Source organism: Colobus angolensis, unplaced genomic scaffold (assembly GCF_000951035.1).
Source record: "Colobus angolensis palliatus isolate OR3802 unplaced genomic scaffold, Cang.pa_1.0 Scaffold56, whole genome shotgun sequence".
NCBI lineage: Eukaryota > Metazoa > Chordata > Mammalia > Primates > Cercopithecidae > Colobus > Colobus angolensis.
Window position 1 is genome coordinate 7948488 of NW_012119154.1, and position 19590 is coordinate 7968077.

Below are 19590 nucleotides of genomic sequence, written 5' to 3' on the forward strand. Positions count from 1 at the left end.
GTCCTTCACCCTTAGCGGCAAGTCCTGCTATTCTGGGGAGGGGCAAGAACCCCAACCCCTTCTCTCCCTGTCTCTACTCCTTCTCTGCTTTTCTGGGGGGCAAGAACCTCCCAACCCCTTATTTCCATGCCCTGACCTCTTGTCTGTGTGCCCCAACCCCTTATTTCTGCACCCTGACCTCTTATCTCTGCACCCCAACCCCTTATTTCCATGCCTCCACCCCTTTCCCACTTTTCTGGAGGGTAAGAACCCCCAAACTCCTTCTCTCCATGTCTCTACTCTTCTTTTCTCTGGGCTTGCCTCCTTCACTATGGGCAAACTTCCATCCTCCATTCCTCCTTCTTCTCCCTTAGCCTGTGTTCTCAAGAACTTAAAATCTCTTCAACTCACATCTGACCTAAAACCTAAATGTCTTATCTTCTTCTGCAACACCACTTGACCCCAATACAAACTTGACAATGGCTCTAAATGGCCAGAAAACGACACTTTCGATTTCTCCGTTGTACAAGCCCTAAATAGTTTTTGTTGAAAAATGGGGAAATGGTCTGAGGCGCCCTACATCCAGGCATTTTTTACACTTTGTTCCCTCCCTCCCTAGTCTCTGTTCCCAATGCAATCCTCCCAAACCCTCCTTCTTTCCCTCACGCCTGTCCCCTCAGTCCCAACCCCAACCATCACTGAGTCTTTCCAGTCTTCCTTTTCTACAGACTCATGTGACCTTTCCCCTCCTCCCCAGGCTGCTCATTGCCAGGCTGAGCTAAGTCCCAGTTCTTCCTCAGCCTCCGCTCCTCCAGCCTATAATCCTTCTATCACTTCCCCTCCTCACACCCAGTCTGGCTTACAGTTCAGTTCCGCGACCAGCTCTTCCCCATCTGCCCAGCAATTTCTTCTTAAAAAAGTGGGTAGAGCTAAAGGCATAGTCAAAGTTAATGCTCCTTTTTCTTTATCTGACCTCTCCTAAATCAGTTAATGTTTAGGCTATTTTTCATCAAATATGAAAAACCCAGCCCAGTTCACGACTTGTTTGACAGCAACCCTGAGATGCTTTACAGACCTAGACCCTAAAAGGTCAAAAAGTCATCTCATTCTCAATATACATTTTATTACCTCCAACAATTAAATTCCAGCCCTCAGAAACCCCACAACAGGACTTAATGAACCGCACCTTCAAGGTGTACAATAATAGAGTAGAGGCAGCCAAGTAACAACTTATTTCTAAGTTGCAATTCCTTGCCTCTACTGTGAGACAAACTCCAGCCACATCTCCAGCACACAAAAACTTCCAAGTGCCTGAACCACAGCTTCCAGGGGTTCCTCCAGAACCTCCTCCCCCAGGAGCTTGCTACAAGTGCTGGAAATCTGGCCACTGGGTCAAGGAATGCCTGCAGCCCGTGATTCTTCCTAAGCCATGTCCCATCTGTGCGGGACCCCACTGGAAATTGGTCTGTCCAGCTTGTCTGGCAGCCACTCCCAGAGCCCCTGGAACTCTGGCCCAAGGCTCTCTAACTGACTCCTTCCCAAACCTTCTCGGCTTAGCTGCTGAAGACTGACACTGCCCCATCACCTTGGAAGCCTCCTGGACCATTACAGATGCTTTGGGTAACTCTTACAGTGGAGGGTAAATCCATCCCCCTCTTAATCAATACAGAGGTTACTCACTCTACATTACCTTCTTTTTAAGGGCCTCTTTCCCTTGCCTCCATAACTGTTGTGGGTATTGATGGCCAGGCTTCTAAACTTCTTAAAACTCCCCAACTTTGGTGCCAATTTGGACAATATTCTTTTATACACTCCTTTTTAGTTATCCCCACCTGCCCAGCTCCCTTATTAGGTCGAGACATGTTAACTGAATTATCTTCTTCCCTGACTATTCCTGGGCTACAGCCATGCCTCATTTCTGCCTTTTTCCCCAGTTCAAAGCCTCCTTCACATCCTCCCCTTGTGTCTCCCCACCTTAACCCACAAGTATAAGATACCTCTACTCCCTCCTTGGCGACTGATCATGCACCACTTACCATCTCATTAAAACCTAATCACCCTTACCCCACTCAACGCCAGTATCCCATCCCACAGCATGCTTTAAAAGGATTAAAACCTGCTACAGCATGGCCTTTTAAAGCCTGTAAATTCCCCTTACAATTCCCCCATTTTACCTGTCCTAAAACCAGACAAGGCTTGCAAGTTAGTTCAGGATCTGCGCCTTATCAACCATATTGTTTTGCCTACCCACCCCATGGTGCCAAAGCCGTATACTCTCCTATCCTCAATACCTCCCTCCACAACCCATTATTCTGTTCTAGATCTCAAATATATTCTCTTTACTATTCCTTTGCACCCTTCATCCCAGCCTCTCTTCCCTTTCATTTGGACTGATCCTGACACGCATCAGGCTCAGCAAATTACCTGGGATGTACTGCCGCAAGGCTTCACGGGCAGCCCCCATTACTTTAGTCAAGCCCAAATTTCTTCCTCATCTGTTACCTACCTCGGCATAATTCTCATAAATACACACTTACTCTCCCTGCTGATCGTGTCTGGCTAATCTGCCAAACTCCAACCCGTTCTACAAAACAACAACTCCTTTCCTTCCTAGGCATGGTTAGTGTGGTCAGAATTCTTACACAAGAGCCGGGACTGCGTCCTGTAGCCTATCTGTCCAAACAACTTGACCTTACTGTTTTAGCCTAGCCCTCATGTCTGCATACAGCAGCTGCCACTGCTTTAATACTGTTAGAGGCCCTAAAAATCACAAACTAGGCTCAACTCTCTACAGTTCTCATAACTTTCAAAATCTATTTTCTTCCTCCAACCATCGCTCAAGACAACGCTTATGCTGATAAGGTAGCTAAAAAAGTAGCCATCAAAAGGCATCAGATCCCATCGCTCAGGACAATGCTTATGCTGATAAGTTAGCTGAAAAAGCAGCTAGCTTCCAACTTCTATCCCTCATGGCAGTTTTCCTCCTTCACATGGGCCACTCCCACCTACTCCTCCGCTGAAACTTGCACCTATCAGTCTCTTCCCAGACAAAGCAAATTGTTCTTAGACCAAGGAAAATATCTCCTTCCAGCTTCACAGGCCCATTCTATTCTGTCATCATTTCATAACCTCTTCCATCTAGGTTACATGCCTCTAGCCCGTCTCTTAGAACCTCTCATTTCCTTTCCATCGTGGAAATCTATCCTTAAAGAAGTCACTTCTCAGTGTTCCATCTGCTATTCTACTATTCCTCAGGAATTTCTCAGGCCCCCTCCCTTCCCTACACATCAAGATCAAGGTTTTGCTCCTGCCCAGGACGGGCAAATTGACTTTACTCACATGCCTCTAGTCAGGAAACTAAAATACCTCTTGGTCTAGGTAGACACTCTCACTGGATAAGTTAGAGGCCTTTCTCACAGGGTCTGAGAAGGCCACAGCAGTCATTTCTTCCCTTCTGTCAGACATAATTCCTTGGTTTGGCCTTCCCACCTCTATATAGTCTGATATCAGACCAGCCTTTAAAAGTCAAATCACCCAAGCAGTTTCTCAGCTCTTGGTATTCAGTGAAACTTTTATATCTTTTACCGTCCTCAATCTTCAGGAAAAGTAGAACAGACTAACGGCCTTTTAAAAGCACACCTTACCAAGCTCAGTCACCAACTTAAAAAGGACTAGACAATACTTTTACCACTTTCCCTTCTCAGAATTCAGGCCTGTCCTCAGAATGTGACAGGTTCCAGCCCATTTGAGCTCCCATGTGGACACTCCTTTTTATCAGTCCCAGTCTCATTTCAGATACCAGCCCAACTTAGACTGCACCCCAGAAAACTTGTCATCCCTACTCTCTTCTGTCTAGTCATACTCCTATTCACCGTTCTCAACTACTCAAAAATGCTCTGCTCATGTTTACGCTGCTGGTTTACACTGTTTCTCCAAGCCATGACAGCAGATATCTCCTGGTGCTATCCCAAACCACCACTCTAAATTATCTCTTAAAGTAAATAAATAATCGTTTTGGCAGGGCTGTGCTGAATCTCCTTGGGTACTCTAATTAGATGTCCTAGGTCCTCCCAGTTCTTAGTCCTTCAATACCTGTTTTTTCTCCTTCTCTTACTCAGACCTTGTATCTTCTGTTTAGTTTTTCAATTCATACAAAACCACATCCAGGCCGTCACCAGTCATTCTATATGACAAATGTTTCTTCTAACAACCCCATAATATCACCCCTTACCACAAAATCTTCCTTCACCTTAATCTCTCCCACTCTAAGTTCCCACGTCACACCTAATCCCATTTGAAGTAGCCCTGAGAAACATCGCCAATTATCTCTCCATACCACCCCCCAAAAATTTTCACTGCCCCAACAACTTCAACACTATTTTGTTTTACTTTTCTTATTAATATAAGAAGGCAGGAATGTCAGGCCTCTGAGCCCAAGCCAAGCCATTGCGTCCCCTGTGACTTGCACGTATAAGCCCAGATGGCCTGAAGTAACTGAAGAATCACAAAAGAAGTGAAAATGCCCAGCCCCTGTCTTAACTGATGACATTCCACCACAAAAGAAGTGAAAATGGCCAGTCCTTGCCTTAAGTGATGACATTACCTTGTGAAATTCCTTTTCTTGGCTCATCCTGGCTCAAAAAGCTCCCCCACTGAGCACCTTGTGACCCCCACTCCTGCCAGAGAACCCCCCTTTGACTGTAATTTCCTTTACCTACCCAAATCCTATAAAACGGCCCCACCCTTATCTCCCTTCACTGACTCAGCCCCCTGCACCCAGGTGATTCAAAAGCTTTATCGCTCACACAAACCCTGTTTGGTGGTCTCTTCACACAGACATGCATGACACTACTTTTTTTTCTTCCATGCATAGGTCAAATATCCCTGTTTCTTTGTACACCTTACTTTGTTGTTGTTAAAAATTGGGGGATTTTAGGGAATATATTATGGCAACCCTAGAGAGCGACCCCACTCCTCTGGAGCTTGATGTTATTACTGTTTGCTTATTTATTTGTTTAGTGACCTGGCTGGACTATTTTAGTGAAGGCTGTTTTCCCTACAGTGTGAAGCTTCTAATATCACTCAAGTTTTGGGCTGGTACAAGGTTACCCTGGGATGACTGTTGTTTTAACAGGACTGTCTTTAGCTGTCTCTTTCCTTGATATCTTTATTTAGCTGTCTGCCTCTGTTGGTATCACACACAGCTGTGAGACTCCAGAAATAGCCAGTAAATTGCTATATTTCTTTCAACGATGCACTGGAACATAAATTGCTCCACGATTATAGCCAATTAAATGCAGGCCCCTCTGTAAGGGTAGTTTCTGGGGCCAGTTTTTGGGGTTTCTTCTAACACCCAGAGAGCTCGTCTTAGCTGCCTTTCCCCCTGGTTTTCTCTGGTAAAATAACTGAGCTATAATTTAGTTTGTGGCTGTTATGGAGTTACCAGCCTCCAATTAATTACTTAACACCAAAAATCATTGTTTTCAAGAGTACCTTTAGTCTTGAATTCCTCCATAGTGTGCTCTAAATAACATCAGTTAGTTCATTTAGGGGGAACTTCAGAGCTGTCTGTTCTTATGACCTGCCTCATCCTGAAGAAAATCTCCATGCCATCACTCCTGACCTGCGAGTATGACTTTACTTAGCTTGTCCCTTTGGGCATGGAATCTCTCCCTCAAGTGTGCTAAAGAGAAGGTGACCGAGGACTTTATAATCTGACCTGCCACTTCTGAAATAGAGATGGCACCCTGTAAGTTGGGAGTAAGTATAGGAAGAGAGCTCCTACTCTAAACTGACTCATCTGAAATTTAATCTCTGCATTACAGAGATAGGCGATTAGAGTGAGAATGATCTTCTTGGCAATGCCCATTTGGAGCCAAGTTTGTGTCACACTGAGCTGGGGTTGGAGAGAGCAGCAGTTTTGCTCTTCTTACTTTTGTTCTTCTAACAGTTTTGCTCTTCAAACTTTTGTTCTTCTTAGTGAGATGTACTTGATTTTCTTGAATAAATATTCTTCACATGCTGTATGCCATTATGACAATTTCTGGGGACTTTAAATGGTTGCTTTAGAAATTATTTTCATCACTTACGATTGTTTCACTGAGTAATAGGTCTATAGAGCTCTTCACACTGACATCTCATAAGCAGATTCTCTTTTTTTCCCTATTTTTCTTTCATTTATATAATCCAAACTTTAAATATCCACAATACTCTAAATGTGTAAATATCAATTGCTGTATGGTTTATTTCTAGAATATCTCCAGCTCATTTTCAGACATTTAGGTAATTTTTAATAGTCCCTAATCCCTACACTGGAAAATTTTTGAGTTTGCTTCTAGTTTATTTAAACTTGGTTATTATAGACTGTTTTATAATCTCACATTTTTGTGGTAAAATATATGTAACATAACATTTACCATTTTAACCATTTTAAGTATACATTCAGTACATATAAGCATATGTACTTTGTTGTGCTCTAATAATTTTAGTATATGTTTCTTTCTATGTTATTTCTGGTTTTGTTCATGATACCTAATTTTGTGTGTTTGGTAAGTTTTTAAGGTGAATTCCTGATTTTCCTGCAAATATATTTGCAGGGAAACCCACACTAGAGATCCTGTAAAGGGCCCCTGTGTCCCTGCCTTCTACTCCATGAACCTACATCCTTAAGAAGAAAACAAACTCATTATTCATTGGTCAATACAATCTTATCTTCTTTTCATCTTTTAGGAATTGTCTACAATTTCTGAAGCACAAAGAAGTCTATATTTTGTATTCCAGCAAACAGTAATAAACTTATTTATTTTAATAGCTTTTGGAAAATAATAGTAAAATTTAACATGTGTTTGGACAAATAATTTGAAATCAATATATGATAATCTATCGATAATATATGTATGACTTCGAAAATCAGAAAGTTAAGAGTGAATTATTCAATAAATTGTGTTAAGGCAATCATGTAAGAGCTTGAACAATTGGGAAAAAATTTTAGATCAAGTTTAAGAGGCAGGCTTCTTTAATCATAAAACAAACAGTAAAAAAAATGATATATTTGACAATGTAAAATTGAATGTTTCAACATCAAAAATGTCATAAATAACTGCAAAACACACAGAATTGGGAACATAAGTTTAGAATACTTGTTTTCATATTGGAAAATCTTAATAATACAAATGATACAGTGCAAGCTGTAAATATCACATTTGAGAATAATTATTATTTGCATAAAACATAATTGAATACAATGATACTGTATATGGATGTCAACTAATAAATTACTTGAAATAATAATGCTAATGTAGCAAAGTCTAATAATATTAATGTTTAAAACATAAACTTTCCTGTATATGGCTTAGTTTAGACGTATAATCAGATAAAGTTTATTTGACCTAATATCGAAAATATAAATTATCCAGAAAAAATATTAAAAAGAAACATATAGGACACATACTAAAAGAAGCTTTAATTTATTTCAAAAAAAAAAGAAAATTGGGTAAATTAAAACATTTTGGACAAAAATATTTTAAACATGTCAGTTCTTCCTAAAATAAAATCATTTACAAACAGGCATATATAATTAGGACACCCACATGAGAAGAGGAAATATTGAGGGAGGAGATTGAAAAATACTACTAAAGATTATCCAAAAGAATATAAGATCCTATAAAATATAAGTAATGGGAGAAGTCTAGTTTTAGTAAATATCAAAAAGTTAACAGTATTAACCACAACTAAAGCAGATGAATGAACTGGACTAGAGAGTCTAATAATATATCTTGATCTACGGGGAACATAGAATATGCACTTTTAATCGTTGTGGGAAAACATATCAAATTAATAATGAAAGAACAAGGGACTAACTAGCTCTTTGAGGGAAGATTATACAGTTGGACATTTTTGCCAAAATCATACAGATGGCTCCAATTTTAAAATAATGTAGAATAAGCAGAAATTACTGAATAATTAATTAACCTTCAATATCTCACAATCCTTATACCTTTGAGTGTGTTGTGAAACTAGAACATATTCTAGTTTCTATATTATAGAAGAATATATAGATACATTGAATATATAGATACATTGAGAAGAATATATAGATACATTGAGATTCACATGATAAAATGATCTTTCTGGCAAAAATAATACCACAAACAAAAGTCAGATACAAAAACACAAATTGGAAAAAAAATGAAAAACAGATAGTAAACAATGGATAATATCTTCACATGCAATAATCCTTTTAAATCTTAAATCATAAAATAAAGCAACATTTACCAATATAAAATTGAATAAATTTTGTGTTAGACATTCCACTGGGCAAATATCAATAGAACTTAAACATGAGAAAAAATAGTCAACTTTATTCGAACCTCAAAAGTGATCAAAGTAATACCAGTTTAAAATATGCCGTTTTTCAACGACAAATATTTAAAATTATAATACCCAGTAGGGCAAAACTTTAGGGGAAAGAATACTTTCATTTACACATGGTAATACATGACAAGGATGTAAATTGGAACAACCTCTGTAAATGGCAATTTTTCATTGCATATTAACAGAATTAAAAAGTGAACTCAATTTGACCTACCAATTTGACTTTAATTCTTGCGAGTGTAATAGGCATCATAGTTCTTCACTGACCAACATTTATTGAGTATGTTCTATATGCTAGTCACAGTGATGAGCATATTACCAACATCATCTTGTCTAACACCTGAGAAACTACTATGAAATAGGAAACTCTGGCTATCTTGAGTTTCACCTGAGAACACTGAGTGAAACAAATACATCTCTTAAATATTCTAAAGCTATGTAGATCCAGAGCAAGATAAACCCAGAACCTCTTAACTTCAAAATGCATAATTTAAACATTATTCTATACTGCTGGCACATAGCATACACTACAAAGTAGTAATAGTTACTGCTTTGGGAATTCTTGTAACTCTATAGATAATATGTGTGCACGTATATATATTCATATATATGTGTATACATAACTGAATACATATGTGCATATATGTGTAAAGATCTATATGTGTTTATGTATATGTGTCTATCTATCTGTCTATCTATCTAATATGATATTCTGTAGTTATATTGGATAGGGGAAGCCGGATGATGACTATAAACAATGGAGATCCTTTGTGAGCAGGTAAATGACAGGGTTAAGGAGTGTGTGTGTGAGTGTGTGCGTGTGTCTATGCACGTGCATGTGTGTGATGGTTAGTATGGTGGGACTACATAAGAAGGATCTGATATACTAAAAATTGAATGTGAGAAGAAATGCTAGCAGCTAGACAGATAACCTGAAGTACTATAATAAAATTTGGGATAAGGAAGCAAGGCCAAGTCTGAGAGGGATTTCACAATATGAGAGCTGATGTGGTAATTTATTGACTCTCACATTAGAGGGACAAGAAGAGTAAGAGACGAATTAACGTTGTACCTGCAGGTAAGTTTTCTTAGAAGTTTTTCAGAATACTTCTGAACAACATCTTTGATTAGTGATCATAGTAAAGCCAGAGTACTGCTTTTTTTCTCAAGACATATAATCTGCCAAGAGTAGGAAACAGGTAGAAAATTATTTCCATGTTTTATTTTTATTTTTAAAAGGTCCTAGTGTTTCATTGCAAAAATCACAATGATTTGAGCAATGTACAGTGAAATGAAGGCTTCATTGAATTAGCAATTTAAACTTGTGTTATATTAGCATCCTGTTGAATTATTACTCATCCTTGCTAATATAGCATTTAACAAGGAATTACACTGTCATGCCAGACTAGTGTAAAAAGAAACTTTAATGGGGCATGATGTGAAAGCTATTATCAAAGATACTATTATAAGTATATGCAATCTTTCCAACGATACTATTTTGGATTTTCCTATAGGTATCATGATCAAATTGGGGGTGGAGGGCACTGAGACAGCTGAGAATGAAGAGAATTTGTGTAGCTGAGTAGCCTGAGTGCTCTTGAATAAGATATTTTTGAGAGAACTAAATTATTTCTGTCAGCCTTTCTTGGAAAAGTTCCAGATGTATTGAAATAATAAAATTTGGGGCTTCTAATAGCCTTTTTTTTTTTTTTTAATTTTCTTATTTGAAAATCAATGCCATAACTTGTAGTCCAGTGGCAGGATGGCTAATGGATTATTCTTAAACACTTTGGATGACCAGAAATGTGTAGGATATTTTTAATCTAAATAAAGAATTTACAGTGGGCCAAGTAACTTAATAAGCTAGTGATATGGAAGTTAATTTGGTTAAGTAGCAAACAGCCCTTGTGTTGCTTTCATATAGGTACAGTGGGGGATAATTAAGGTGACGCCACTGGAAATCTGCTGACATTCAGGAAAAATGCTGCAGTTTCTTTCCAAGTGTCTAAAAGTGAAGATAGACAATGTTTAGTTTCTCTCATGATCACTCAGTTTTGTGATCTGTATGAATGATAAAACTTGAAGAAATATTGGAAAAAAATTAAAAATTGTTTAATGTTTAAGAACTCAACTTCACCATTCTGTCATTGATATTATCTCCTTTCCTCTCCTCCACATAATACCAAAGCATGCAATTCCCACTCATCTGAATTCTTTTCTCATGCTCCTCATCTGAGACCCCATTCTTATGATATTTACCTTCAGAGTTTGGTACATGCCATTCACTTTAGGAAACATTATCTACCTCTTCCTTTCATTTATCTCTTCCAAGGCCTGATTTAAAATCATCTTTCTTCAGAGACACTTTTCCAATAATTTGTTTATTTTCTTACACTGCACCCATGGTCTGCCTCATCTTTCATTTGATATATAACCTTTCATTTTTTATAGACTTGTGACTGCCCTAAAGCTTGGTCTCCAGATTTGTTCCAATCCATTTGTTCTATCGGGACAGATACCAGCCTCTCTCTGAGGGACATTCAGTTTTGATGGGGCTAGTTGGTCCCATTTCGGGGATGCTTCCTTAGAAAAGAGAACACAAAATTATGAATAAAAATATTGGTATAAATTAGCCTTTATTTAGAATGAGAACATAAATCATGCCAAATATATGTTTTAAAAGTTGGGCCAAGTGTGGTGGCTCACGCCTGTAATCCCGGCACTTTAGGAGGCTGAGGTGGGTGGATCACCTGAGGTCAGGAGTTCAAGGTCAGCCTGGCCAACATGGTGAAACCCTGTCTCTACTAAAAATACAAAAAGTTAGCCAGGCATGGTGGCAGACACCTGTAATCCCAGCTGCTTGGGAGGCTGAGGCAGTAGAATGGCTTCAACTTGGGAGGTGGTTGTGCAGTGACCCGAGATCAGGCCATTGCACTCCAGCCTGGGCGACAGAGCGAGACTCCATATCAAAAAAAAAAAAAAAAAGTTATAAATACCATAAACTTTGTGAGCACAAAATACTGTAATTACTGAGTAACTGCCTGCTATACCTCTATGATGCTTTTCCATATATTTTGGCTGTATATTTTTTGATTATTTGTTAGTCTTTTCATACAGAAATTGTTTTGTGCTTTGTTCTATAGAAAGAACAGAAAAGCAATTCAGTACTTTCTCTCTACCATAGTTTCTTGAAAATCTGTTGTTATTATTTGTTTTGGAAGTCACAGCACTAGTAGACATAGAAATTTAGGAGATTTTTCTTCCACTTTAGGACCCATTTTGGATAATGTCATGTTTTTAGAAATATAGTCAAAAAGACTTTATCAAACTTATTTAATACATAAATTGTAACGATGCAAGTCATTTCAAGTTTTCTCATGCAATGTAATAAATATGTTTAGAAATGACCACACTCATAACCAATGTGTTTTCAATGTCCTTATTTAGTGGCATATACTTTTTTGATGTTATCTGCACTGATGTTAGTATTTGCATCAAATCAGCAAGAAACCATTGTTTCTTCAATATGTTTCCATGTTTCAAATCTTTTCATCAAAGGGGATCACTAAGCAACTCAAAGATCTCCACATAGCTTCTATTTGAGAGGGATCTCTTTTTCTTAATGAACTACTACTTTCATGTGATCTAACCATTGTAGGTTCACATTTGCTTTTCTATGTAAAAATATTTATAGTTTTATTATTTTAGATCCTTAAATGAGATTGATGCAGGCCAGGGGTCTTGAAGCATAAGTCCTATTTTCTTTCTTTTTTTTTTTAATGAAGTTTCGCTCTTGTCATCCAGACTAGAGTGCAATGGCATGATCTCGGCTCACTGCAACCTCCGTCTCCCAGGTTCAAGTTATTCTCCTGCCTCAGTAGCCTGAGTAGCTGGAATTACAGGCACATGCCACCAGGCCTGGCTAATTTTTATATGTTTAGTAGAGATGGGGTTTTGCCATGTTAGCCAGGCTGGTCTCAAACTCCTGACTGCAGGTCATCCACCCGCATCAGTCTCCCAAAGTGCTGAGATTACAGGTGTGAGCCACTGTGCCTGCCTAAAGCATAAGTTCTTTACTGTCATCAGAGATCATTTGCCTCTGAATCTTCCCTTCTTATGTGACATGATATTTTAATCTGGTGTGGAGAAGACAGAGATTGATTGGGCATAGAGAAACTTAAGTAAACTTACTCAACTTGTCAAAAAGTGTGTGTGCAACAGATGAGAATATAAATGAAGGTATCATTAGGCAAGAGTATGATTTTATCAGTTTGAAAAGGATTGAATAAACACAAGAAATCAGAAATATGTTATTATGTAATAGAATGAGAGTTCATGTGCATGCATTCAAAATATTTTATAATGTCTGAAGATGTGATTGGGAGAATTTCATAACATGCCTTGATGTGCATGAGAATGGAGATTAAGAATATGAATTAGTAAGGGTATAAATGTACAAAAGACACTGAATGTGACAGAATGTTACTTTGAAATTCATTGTGATCAAGTAAAACAGTGATAAGAAAACAAAGCCAAAAAAAAAAAAAAAAATGAGTGAAACCTTCCTATTGGTGCATTAATTTCAGTTTCTCTGTCTATTATCATGAGAACTTAAAATATACCACACAGCCATGACATTATAAGGAAATGTGGGAAGTACCAGTTGCCAATGCAAACACTGCTACCATTTGAATATATATATTTTTAGAACTTTTTAGAATTATATGAAAACTCTTGATGCCTTCTCACTAAGGATATCTAACACGAGTAGAGCATATAAATTTCAAAATTAAATAAATGTTCACGTCCACCAGAAGGAAGTTGCAGGGGAACTATCCCAAGATAAAATGGAGTATTTGTTTTCTCTAAATATGCTATGAGAGAAGGCTATGGGAAGTCCTGGTATACAAAGTTCACATACACTAAGTAAATCACCATGATTCAGGTCTCTCCTTCCCTATAAAATTCTAACTGAAGTTCTCAGAAGTAGCTGCTGCTGCATATACCATAAATCTAACTATATATTCTTAAAGCATGCAGATATGTGAAGATTTATTTTTCTGTAACAAAATACATTTGTATGTAAGAAATTTAGGGCTATTTTGCAAGCTGTGTGTCATCAGGGACCCAGGCTCCTTCTCGTTCTTCTCTTTGCCATCTTCAGGTCACCTATAGAATATTAAAAATGGTATAAATTCATTGCATTTCTCTCATTAAGAGATTAGGTCTGGCTGGGCGCGGTGGTTCATGCCTGTAATTCCAGCACTTTGGGAGGCCAAGGCGGGCAGATCTCTTGAGGTCAGGAGTTCAAGACCAGCCTGGCCAACATGGCCAAACCCCGTCTCTACAAAAAAAAAATACAAAAATTAGCTGGATGTGGTGGCATGCACCTGTAATCCCAGCTACCTGGGAGGCTGAGGCAGGAGAATCACTTGAACCTGGGAGGTGGAGGTTGCAGTGAGCCGAGATCACACCGCTGCACTCCAGCCTGGGCAATAGAGGGAGACTCTGTCTCAAAAAGAAAAGAAAAAAAAAAAAAAAAAAAAAAACAAGAGATGAGGTCTCTATACTCTCCTCTAGAATCTGGGCAGAATATGTGACTATTTCAAATAATAAAATATGGTAGAAGCGACACTGTGCCAATTTCTAGGCACATGTCTCAAGGCACTGTCAAATTCTACTTTCTCCTTCTTGAAACAGTTTCTTTCAGAGCCCTCAGCTGTCATGTAAGAAATCCAATGAGCCTGTTGAAGAGAGAAGCTGGACAGGCTCTGAGGCTACATAGAGAAAGAGAAAGGCCCCGCTGGCCTCAGGACTTTAGCCACTCCCAACTAACTGCCAGTCATGAAAATAAGCTGTCACAGTTCTTGAAGATCAGCCCTACTGTCAACTAAATTTTAATGAGTCACTTCAAATGATGTTCTGTGGAATGGAAGAATCATTCAATCTACATAATTGGGAGGTGTAATTCAATTTTCATTTTCTAAACTACTAAATTTGGGGGTGTTTTATAATTTATCAATAGATAACAATATTACCTTATGGTTCAGAATGGCTCCCAGAGCTTTAGCCATCATATCACGTTACAGAAAACTATACAGTCATGCAGCAGGAAGGAGAAAAGGACAAAAAATGTGCATCTCTTTCACTTTTAGGAAGACTCTCAAAATTCAAACAACACTGTTTTGATATAATTGGCGAAAACTTGGTCACACTGTCATTCAGCTGTAAGAGGGACAGAGTAATGTAGTCTTTTGTATGGCTACACTGCCAAGCTAAACAAATGCACAATTATTTTTCTAAGAAAGAAGAATTAGATGTTGGATTGGCAGCTAGTAGTATCTACATTCCTTCAACTCTCTCATGAATATCAACAACATTTTTGAACACTTAGTATGTTCTCAAATTCTCATTAGAACAAACGTAAGATAGCCAGAAATAGTACTAGTTTGCTGTCACTTCATAACAAATTACTAAACACTTAGTGGATTAAAAACAATACCCATTTAGTAGCCAACAATTCTCTGGATCAGAACCCAGGCAGACTGGGCTGGGCTTTCTGCTTAGGGTTTCACAGGGCCCATAGCAAGATTTCAACTAGTCTGGGCTTTTATATGAATGCTCTAGTAAAGACTTTACTTCCATAAACATCCAGGTTCTTGACTGAGTTCAATTTACTGTGGTTGTAGGACTGACGTCCTTGTTTTCTTGCTGGCTAACAACTGGAGGAGTCACTCCACTCCTTAGGCAAGTCATATTCTTTCTCACATGACCCCTCTCTCTTCAGACCAGCAAGTGTAAAGTCCTTCTCACATGTTAAATCGCTATGACATTTTCTGCCTTCAGCCAGAGAAAGCTCTGTACATTAACAGTTGATATAATTAAATCAATCCTACCCAGATAATGTTATATGAAGTTTAACTTTGCTACCTATTATCATATAATTGCAATATACTCAAAGGAACGATATTGTATCATATCTATAGTTTTTGTGGATTAGTTAGAAATATTTTGGGGGGAGCTACTTAAAAAATTCTACCCACCACACAATTCAATGTTATATCCATATTTAGATAAACATTGGCACTAAGTTCTTCACCACAATATAAGACAAAAGAGAGAATGGGGAAGAATTCTGTTGCTGTCAATTCTGTCAATTCTGTGCTCATCTGGTCTTTTGGGAGAACAGAATCCTTTTAGACTTTCTCAAATTTCTCTATACAACAAAGTGGTTTTAAATATGCTCACACCTCTGCTGCATTGTTAAGAATTTGGTTTTCCATATTTCTGTTACTGACCTTATTTCAGAACTCAACTCATTTTCCTTCTATAAGTAACTTCTTAAGCTCCCTCTTTGGCCTTATTGAAATTGAATCTTTCTTTATACCTTTTCTGTATGTTCTACAAAGTTTGTCCTGAGTTATCACTAAAATTTTTTGTGCCACATTCTACCTCTCCCATGCAACTGAAAATTCTAGGTATGCACTGGTGTATGACTATAGCATTTAGCACAGTTCCTAACACTTGTGCATTTGATATGTATTTGTTGCTCAAAGGAAAGGCAGGAAGACATCGCAGCTAGTTCAGGTGGCCTTTAGGAGGCTTCCACTCACCTGCAAACATGGATAGAGGAATTCAAGGAGGGAGAAGCTTGCCTTATCAAATTGTCATTTAGATATCCCTCTATGGCATCCTTCCAGTGCTTGAGCTTAAGAGTAACAGTGACAGTACTTTTTATTTAATTTTTGAATCTAGACATGTATTTCTTCAAAGTGTCTCCCGAATACTATCCTTTATTATTCTTCTTCTTTTTAATTTTTACAATTGCATTGGAATAGATGCACAACAAATCGGTTACCAGTGTCATATTTTTCAGTGTCTAATTTGGGGATATAACCTTCCCTCAAAAATTAGCTATTTGGTTTTTCTACTATGTGCAAGACTGGAGTTAAGGGGATAGGACAAAATATGTGGTACGTGTACTTGAGAGATGTGGCATACGTACATATATGTATATGTAGAGACAAAGATGTGGTATATGTACAGAGATGTGGTATATGCACTTGTGGTATATATACTGAGTCACAGAGTACTGTGGGGAAACAGACAAGGAAAGAATTGAAGCTAATGTTATTTGACTTGTTTTGGTAATGGGACTATGTTGGACACAGAAGCAGTGCCTCTGACCTTGGCCAAAGGTGAGGGAGAAGTTTCTATGAAAAGTGATAGCAGAACTAGCATTGAAGGACTGGTATGAGTCTTCAGCTGAAGAAGTGAGAGAGAGAGTTTCATACAGAAAGTTTATTTTCTCTGTAATGAAAGTACAAAAGTTTGCTGTTTGGAGTTCAAAAGGAAATCAAGCTATACATAAGGAAGCAAACACAGAATACTGTTATCTGCCCTGCTGTTATTATTGAATCTATACTCCAAAGGCAAGATTATCACAGGAATTACATTAAAAATTCTTGTGAATAACAATGAAGGCACTTTCTGTTTCCTTTTTGATGCTAAATACATTTTTTTTAATTTCCCCAAATATTGTCACATATTACTTTTTAAATTTTTTCACTATTAAATGTTTGATCATAAAATTGAATTGCAAAAATAAACCAAAAGAGATGGTTATTGAATAGAAGTGGCACATTAGTTACTTTTAATAAAAAACTCAGCAGACCAAATAATAGGAGTTCAATGGGCTTAGAAAACAATAGGTAGATGAGGCTAGAGTTTGAATTGCAGCTCATGGTAAACTTGTCTTTGGGTCTGCTTAGAAAATATTTTTTTTCCCTGACTGTACCTGAAGAGTTTTAAATTTGTCCTCCTTTTGACTTTGAATCTCTATGTGTGGTGGTTTTCAGAAATTAGCTTTTATGTGATCAAACCGCTACTTTTTGATTCTGAATTCAAAGCTTTTGTAATTATGTTCAGAGCACTGTAAAAAAAAAAAAAAAAGTATAAATGCATCTTTAATGTATGGAGACTGGGAGACCAGCAGCCAAGTGAAACTGCAGCACAGGGAGAGAATGTACAGAGGTCAGCGGAACTGTTGAAAAGAAGAGAAATTAGGAAATTAGATCCTGTCAGAAAGAGGTGAAGGAATTAGACTCATCCTAAGAAAAGAGCTGGCAAAGAAGAATTTAATAATGTATCTCCTTATTTGTAGAGGCAGAATATTAGACACGTATAAGAATGTAGAGAATTTGAAACCTAGCGATATCTACTGCCTACTTTCCCACCTACCAACTCGTGAGAAATCCAATTATTGGATACTTAGTAAGTTCCTATTGCATACACAGCATTTGCTGGATATTAGCAGAAATTAATAGCAGCTCATATTACATTAATGAATATTCATGACTGAAAAGTAACAGGCACGTACAAGGCAATATAGGTTGAGAGTTTTTTAGACCTCAAAAATTAGAAAAGATATAGAATTAAGGACTCTTCTAATTATGCGCTCTGGTGTGAAAATCAATGTGTGGCCTAGACAAGAAATTTTGAAACAACTGTATTTTGCATTTGATGTATTTATTTTTGGTTTCTAAAATATCTACCTTTTTGCAATAAGTTCCTTGGCATATGCTCATTACTGAGGAAAATAAAACAGGTATATGACTAATTAGACTTCACCTTATCGGTTCAGGAAAAGCCTGCCTACCCATCCCTTGTTATAATAAACTAATGATGCCTCCATGTATTATATGATACAGTCAGGGTGGTTCATTACAACTTTGTTGTCTTATTCCATAAATGTCAAACAATTAAAGGTGAAAGCTTTACCTTCACATTTTTTTTTGGAGATAGGTTTTAAATAGTTCAGTATGGTCACATTATTGTAAGACAGCAGCAACAGTTTCTTCATGATACCAAATGTCTAGTAGAAAAGTCTAAAAACCTATTTTAAAACATCTATTTATTTTTGTTTATAAAATAAGGAGTAAGAAATTAAAATATACTCATATTCTGATTGTTTGAATATGTCAGGTATTCAGCTCAATATTTCTATTGGTAATTTTGAGTTTCTGCTAATATATCCTAAATTAAATGCTTTTAATATTCCACATTGTCTAACTTGAGAGGTCAGTAGTGGATGTCTACATGTGGATTCTCTTTAGTATCTTTTATTTAAAAAAAAATCATTTTCTTTCATTTCCTTCCCTTCCTTCAAGTCAAAATTAGTTGATTTTATGCTAATACGAGAATAATAAAATGAAAGAGAAATGGAACTGAAATTAGCCAGACCTAGGTTTGTATCCAACTGTCCCATTTCTGTGTGTAAGATATTGAACAGTTTACACAGGCTTTTCGTGATTGAGGTTAACCTGTAATATGGGAATTATTAGCATCCAGCCAAAATGAAGGATGTGTGGTAAAGCTTAACTGAGATAATCATGTGTTGTATTTAGAAAAATGTGTTGTACCTAGCAGGTATTCAATAAATATTACTGTTTCTTCTCTTGTTATGGTTGCTATTTCATTTTGCTTATGCTATCTCCTTTAACTTATGGGTCTTTTTTAGGTAGTTGAATGCTGAAATAATAATTAAAAGACGAAGTATATGGAAAATGTGATTTTCCTTTCTTATTAATCTGTTGGTCACAGAGTTAGGTCACTGAAACATCAAATTTAAAGCTCCAAAAGATCTTAAAAATAATTTTGTACATCTTCCTCATTTTCTAGATGAGAAAATGTTTCTCAAACCTCCATACTCACCCAGCCTGTCATCTCTAACTTCCTATTCAATTCCAGAAGGAACAATTGGACAATTGGGGAGCTGAAATAGGAAAGGGATTTCTATATCAGCTTTGCATTTTCAAGTCTTTGTTGTAGAAATCTATTTCAATGAGACTTTAATCATTTTATGGATAACTGTATGAGTCAGTCGTACATATTTTACAACCAGAATCTAAAACATCTTTTCCAATAGTTTGTTTTAGGAAACAATATTTCTACAAGAAGTTACACACAGAGAGATTGGCGTAACTCCAAAACTTTGAAAATGTTAAACTGAATTAAGTTGAACAAGATTGCCCCTAGATGACATTCTGAAGGTCATGAACATCTTCAAAGTACTGTGCCTGCCGGTGGGTGTACAAGTGTGTGTGTTGGAGGTATTATATTATTGTGTAGTTCACAAAGCTAACCATAAAGTGAAGTAAAACAAAAATTGTCTTTTTGTCTGCTTAACTCTAAACAGTTAGCTTATCCTGTCAGTGGATTATTTTAAATTTTAAAAAA

The 19590-nt window shown here is 37.2% G+C and overlaps 1 long non-coding RNA gene across 1 annotated transcript in view; it reads right to left on the reverse strand.

Moving 5' to 3' along the window:
- Positions 1 to 19590, reverse strand: part of LOC105525803 — a 523125-nt gene that overhangs the window by 349672 nt on the left and 153863 nt on the right. The gene's annotated exons all lie outside the window — the stretch shown is intronic.